This window comes from Etheostoma cragini, chromosome 15, assembly GCF_013103735.1.
Source record: "Etheostoma cragini isolate CJK2018 chromosome 15, CSU_Ecrag_1.0, whole genome shotgun sequence".
Taxonomy (NCBI): domain Eukaryota; kingdom Metazoa; phylum Chordata; class Actinopteri; order Perciformes; family Percidae; genus Etheostoma; species Etheostoma cragini.
In genome coordinates, this window is record NC_048421.1 from 7,974,276 (window position 1) to 7,980,922 (window position 6,647).

The 6,647-nt window shown below is 39.6% G+C and overlaps 1 long non-coding RNA gene across 1 annotated transcript in view; it reads right to left on the reverse strand.

Annotated features, from left to right (window-relative positions):
* The window catches only part of LOC117957809, a 12,876-nt gene extending 8,296 nt beyond the window's left edge, over positions 1-4,580 (reverse strand). The window contains exons 1-2 of the long non-coding RNA XR_004659597.1: positions 4,508-4,580; positions 2,591-2,598 (exon numbers count right to left, since the gene is read on the reverse strand). This is a non-coding gene — a long non-coding RNA (uncharacterized LOC117957809). The remainder of the gene's footprint in view (positions 1-2,590; positions 2,599-4,507) is intronic.
* Positions 4,581-6,647: the final 2,067 nt, after the last annotated feature.

The following is a 6,647-nucleotide window of genomic DNA, read 5'->3' on the forward strand; positions in this document are numbered from 1 at the left end:
ACACACACACACACACACACACACACACACACACACACACTCTTATCCTTTCATGTTTCATTCAAACTGCGTTCCCTCTCTTCTCTTAATCTTACGCATGGCCACTTGCAATTTGTTGCCCTAAGCATCATCCATAATGCCAGCATATTTACTTTTGGTAACCTCTCTGTGGGAAAGGATATTTTGAGGATGGATACTCCCGAAAGGGACTACTGATGATAAGTAATACAAAAATGTCTGTAGAGGAGCGCTTCCAGGACTCAAATTGTTTGAGGTGCTCTTTGGATGGGACAGTCATTAATAGCAAAAATCCAAGGCGTTCTAACTGGAAAAATCAAAAAGCCTTTTTTGTTATGGCTTAGTCATCTTAAACCTTTAAAAACAACTCTTTTGCCACACAAGTCTCGACTCCTTGAAAGCCGTGTGTTCCAAAACGTTTCAGAGTCGTTTTTTAAGGTTTAAGATGACTAAGCTATAACAATAAAGTCTTTTTTGATTTTTCCGGTGAGAGTGCTTTGGATTTTTCCTGAGTTTTACTATATGATGTTAAGCAATGTTTGATGTAATGGTTGTTTAAAATAGAAATGATCAACTTCATTAATTGCTGCATAGAACTGTGAAAATACTTTGCTACAGACTTAACAAGGAGGTGGAAGATGGTGGAAGATGGTTGCTTTGGTGGCGAGCTCTAAAAGATACTGGTCCACTGTTGTCCCAATGTTGTGTGTGTGTGGCTAAATGCTAATTCACAGCAAATCATTGTTGCTTTCATCTGATGTGAAGTGGTGCCAGGGCTTAGGGCATAAGATGAGCCATCTAACGGCATTGATCAACACTTTATGCTGAACACACTAAAATTGTGGGGGGCGGTGCGTTTTTTTAGTTGTTGCAGGGATAACGTATTTGATCTCTCTTTTTTCTTGCGAGGGGAGGTGAGCGAACAGATTGCGAGAGTCTGCTGTTATCCATCACAAATGTGTGACACTGCAGGGGTCCAGTTAGCGAGTGTTTTTGCCATCTTTTTGTCCAAGGCGTCAGCATAATGCAATGACAGACGCTCCTCAGGGCTCATTTCTTGCATCTAAAAAATGATGCACAGGTGCGATTCTTTTGAGGGATAGTGAACAGTCAGGTACTTCAAACACAGCAGCAATGTGCTAAACAAATGCTATAAGTTGCCCACTTCAACACACTGTGGCTTTTTTAGTCATTTTTTGTGCATATGTTCGATGATCTGTTTGTTGGTGTGTCTGGCTGCTGGCAACATGCTTATTTGCCCTGCACAACCTTTTATATCCATACACCCAGTGTACACACAAACGCACACACCACCACATTTCCTTTCTCACACACACAACCCTATTAGATTGCAAATATCACACTGTTCACGCAAACTTTCCGTAGCCAGCTGCAGGATGTTTTGCATTAGCCTCAGCTGCAGTAAATAACTGAATGTGTACTTTTTCATAATTCTCTGTAACAAGAAAATTGTGTGTGCTTGGAAACACTGACATAGTATTATGTAAATAATGTGCTATGCCACTGATAATATGGAGTGACAGATGAGCTCACCTGAGAGCCAAGAAAACCAATGTGGTTATGAATGTGTTGATAGTCAACTTAAAATGAGGGAGTTTTAGTAATTTGTTATTTTAAAAATGTTGCCAGGTTAGCGTCCCTTTACAAGCCAATATACAGTAGGTCAGTCGTTTGGTTGGTCCACCACTTTGGTCCAGACTGAAATATCTCAACATCTCCAGGATCAATTGGCACAAAAGTTTGTCTGACTTTTGTGTGACTTTGGTCGTCCCCTAACCTTTCCTTTAGAGCCACCATGATGTTGACATTTGTGGTTTTAATTGAAATGAACAGCTATTGGATGCATTGCCATAAAATTTCTTACAGAAATTTATGTTTTCCATAGCGCCACCATCGAGTCATGTTTAATTTGTCCAATACTTTGGTTAATGGTCAAATCTCTGCATGTTAACATGCTCATGTTAGCATTTAGCTCAAAGCACGGCTGTGCCTGAGTATACAGACTCAGACTGTTTGCTGTCTCTATTTGGGTAGGAGCTTGTGCTATTTCTGTAATTTGGCAAACAATTGAGCGCACATCTATTTGTGTAATTCATCAACTGAGAAATAACTTAAATTACTTCACTCTCTGATGTTTAAATTTCCTTCTAAGTTTAATGAGATTATTTCAGAAACAATAGTTTTGCTTCTTTCAGACAAACTTGAACAAATACATCATGCGATTTTAATAATAACTCAAAAGGTAACGCTTACCAGGTTTGAAAGTTCAATTAAACAAACCTTATATAAAAGGCATAATTTGAATTTTCCATCATTCTCAAGATAGAGGTTGCCATGGAGTTTTCCTGTGGAGGGAACAGAGTAGCGTGAACACGAGAGCATGAGTATTTGAGATAAAACAAACGCCCAACTTTTAATCAACTTGCATGCACATTCCTAATTCTCAATTTTCATCGAGAATCCAAAGTTGATATTTAATTACCACACCTGTCTTGAGGAGTTCTCATTTTGCTTTTGCTTTTTCATTATTTTGCGTTTCTCTTTGGACCACAATCTTTTCTATCTTGTCCTCATTTGTACACGATAAAGATTTACGCAACCCTTTGTGTAAATTACCTTGAGGGCGTTGGAATATGCTTTCAATTTTTTCCATGGCAAATTATACAAAACCCATGAACAAATGCAGATGGGTAGAGATTTCTATTCAACAAAATACAATATAAAACATTCAAAAACTGTGTCCCAACAGCGGCTGCTGTTGTTTAATGTCACATTCAGTAAATCTTAAATAGTATCTTCTCTGATACTATTCTGACTCTCTGTTCATTTATCTTTAAGTCTGATGAATCTGAGTCATACATTTAGTTTATAATCCTCTAAAAGTTGATGAATTGTAATAGATGGAGTGAATCTACGTGAATGCATGCATACGTGTCTGTTTTTGAAAAGGCTGCCAGATGTGTGATTAAAATGGATTGTTTTACAATTTGAAATGTTTTGAACCTAACCCAAATGCATTATTGAACCAAAGCTACAAAATGAATTTCATGCATAACTGAGCTCCACCTTGAACCACCTCCTGTAGTAACCTCGTTGAGCTCTAGAGGGCAGAAGGGTTAATTACACCAGCCTCACAAAGTCCATCACTAACACATCTAATCAATCTCCGTCTGACTAAACCCAGCTGAGTGCCATGGGTAACGGTGGTTATTGGATTCCAAGTTCCTCAACAGGTTGCAAATCCCCTGAATAACATTATGAATCCTTAATGATCCCAGCATGGGGGTTAACATTAAGCCATGACAAAAGAATAATAGTGGTGTCTATGATTTCCCACTGTGTCATGTTTAAAATGAATATTCTCTGGTGTGGACTAATTGGCACAGAGCCTGAGGGTTGAAAGATGAGCTTGATGAGGTGTTAGGCTTGTGTATATACAGTAGATGATCCAAAGATCAAAAATATTTCCAGCGGTGTATCTGTGACTTGTGCCACATGGTTAATGTCAGTGATTTGACATTCATTTACTATGTGCATATCTGCCTACACTTATCCCAAAACAAGAGTCTGATAAAGACTTAAACTCAATTTTAATTTTTCTTTCAAATTTGCTGCTCTGGAGTTGTTTATCCTTTAAAAAAAGAAATTCATCAGTGCAGACTTGTCTCATAACTTCATCCACGACGTTTGTGATCCTTTCTGAATTTTCTCAACACAGCATAATCCTCAGCCAGTGGGGAAATGTGAGAAACTCCACAAAGTAATTTACAATCTAATGTCTATTTTCCTCAAGAACAGCAATGGGACGCAACTTAAGGATACTACGGTCACATTTTTCTTATTTACCAAGATAATAACCAAGAGGCTTTATATTGAGTTCTATCAACATATTTCTTCTCCCTTTAAATGAATGGCATGCTCAGAATAGACAAGTAACATCAGGCCAAACGGATGGCACTACAAACTCATTTAAAGATGTAACATCTAACCAAAAATACGAAATACACTTATAGGGGTAACCAATAAATAGAGAGATTCACAAATGCCACAATTTGTAATTTTACAGTTGGAAAAATCATTTGTATTTAAATTCTGTTCTATTTTGTCATATGTCATATGTCAAGGCAGAAGCTGGGTTACAGGCCCTTTAGATGAAAAGTGGTTATGTTTGAGTTTGCTGCATGAAATATAACTCTCTAATGTCAACAATATGGCAGGAGAAAGCATGATATCCTGATGATGTCAGGATCAAATAGGCTTCATAAAAGCTACATTGTCAAGTTTGTGACCATTTTAGAGCCAGACCAACGTTCCCATGCATACTGTATATGAAGAGAATTGGAGAAAACAAGTCCCCTCCGGCTTGTTGTTATATGCAGTACATGGTGCTGATTACTGTGAAAAATCCATATAACCTTGCAGTTCATAAGTCATTGAAATGCACCTTTACAGTAAATTGCCATTACACCTTAGCCTGACGTTGTCATACTCAGATTGTAGTCAGAATATGAGTCTGATACTGCTCCATTTGGATGTGATTACATGTGTGTTTCAACCGAAACCAGGAAAGAAAATGTCTCTGCACTCAGTTGGACAGACCTACAACCAATCAGAGCAACGGAGTATGTGACGTTGGCCAGCTGATAAATTAAACATGTGCCGATCGACAAATGCCTTGATTGCGGTTCTCAGATCCTCCTTTTAAAATGAATATGCTGTCAATATCGTCTACACATCTCAATTCTCCAGCGGCAGCCGTCTTTGTTGTAAACAAATTCAACCCAAGCGCTCTTTGGTGAAGTGGTTGATTACGTTACTGTTGTTCATCTATCCATTGTATAAAGCCCGCCCTGACAATTTGATTTGTCCAAACAGCTCTGGTATGAGCATAGTTGCTCCACAACGGATCAAGTTCAGACCAACAACGCAACCTCAAATGCTGTGGGCGGGGCTAAATTTGGCGGGCATCCAGGCTAATAACGCACATATTTTCCTCAACTTTCCCCTCTTCATCTCTTATCCCATCTCTTCTTTCCCTTTTCCCTGTCATGTCTCACTGTCACTTATCTTTTCTTCTTTCTCACCGGCAGCTCTTCTACCCTCTTATCTCTCTCCTCTCCTCAGGCGGACCCTTTCTCTGCCCTCCCTCCCTTTATCCTCCTCCCAGCCTGTGTGGCTCGCTCTGCTCCATTGCCCTTTATGACCTGTAGTCCATGCTTATTAAACAAGGTGCCTGTGCCATTAAGAGTGGAAAATGAGCCCTAATGGCAACGCTGCTGGCAGCGCCTGCTGCCTCAATTCCATTTTGCACTTATGGGCAACGCTACATTAGCACCGTAATTCGAGTGGGCTTGCTTCGCTGCCTCTGAAAATATTTTCATAATTTACCTTTCCCTCTACTAACCTTCCATTGTCTCCGGATGGTGGGAAAAGCTGTCCTGGATTGTCAGGTAGTCGCTCTTAGGTGAAAAAAACAAGGGTTAAAGCAAGGTAAAGCTACTATCAAGGGGACCAAACCTCTTTTGTTTTTAACCTCCCATGCCCCATGATGGAAGAACCTCTATAAATCATGTGAAAGAGCAGTAGTGGTAGGAGTCTGTTGGTCGGAGCTGAAGTGGCACAGAGAGTTGAAGGTTCCCTAGGATTGCAAATTGATTTTTCTTGTAGTCACTTATGCTTTGGAGGACAAATCAGCGAGGACAATAGAACAACTCTGGGTACTTGGACTGGATCATTATAGGAATCATCCTGTCTATTAGGAGGACAACGTCTCTCAATCTCATAGGTACTGAAGGATACATTTCATGGGCATGCCATTGGCTTATTAATGTCTAAACTGGAATCTCAAACAGGAATTACATTTATTTTCTTTACATATCAGCACTGGATACACTGCTGTAATTTGTTTATCTAGTGTTTTGTTGTGGTTGATGATTTTATAGGTTTCCAACAAATTGCCAAAAATGTTATGTTCAAGTAACAAAACCTTCTAGCGCCTGTAGGAATTTGATCTGTAGTCTGTCTGGGGCAAAAGAGGTAGCAGTGTTTGGTCAGCCACAAAGTCTGGAGAGGTTAGAGTGGTTGGATGACCTAACAAAACCTTAGACTTTGACACAGTAGATTTTAGTGTTCTTCCCGTTTCCCACTCACAGTTGTTCCCCAATCTCAACCACACATGGTTGTTATTATAACCTTGACGAAGAAGTTCCCCGGACCTGAAGTAATTATAACCCAAACCCTAAGAAAGTCATTTTTGTGCCAACTATCAGTTACAAAGGATGTATTTTATCATTAAATTAATGACTTTTAAAACACATGCTTTGCAGCCAACTTACTGGTGTGTATGTGGACGTGTTCTGTTAAAGGGGATGTGATGTTTGCCTGTCTCTCCTCTCCTCAGGCGGTCCCTTTCTCTCCCCTCCTTGTCTATACAGGTAGCAAGGTCCGGCTATTTAATAAAAGGAACAGGTTTCCCACTTCTGCACCACACACAGTCTTTTGGTTCCTGGTGAACATCTGTTACAGTATAATTAAATTGTGTTGCGTAATTCCGTGTACAATGTATTAGATTAGTATATCACTGCTAGCAGGTAAAGCACTGTGGCACA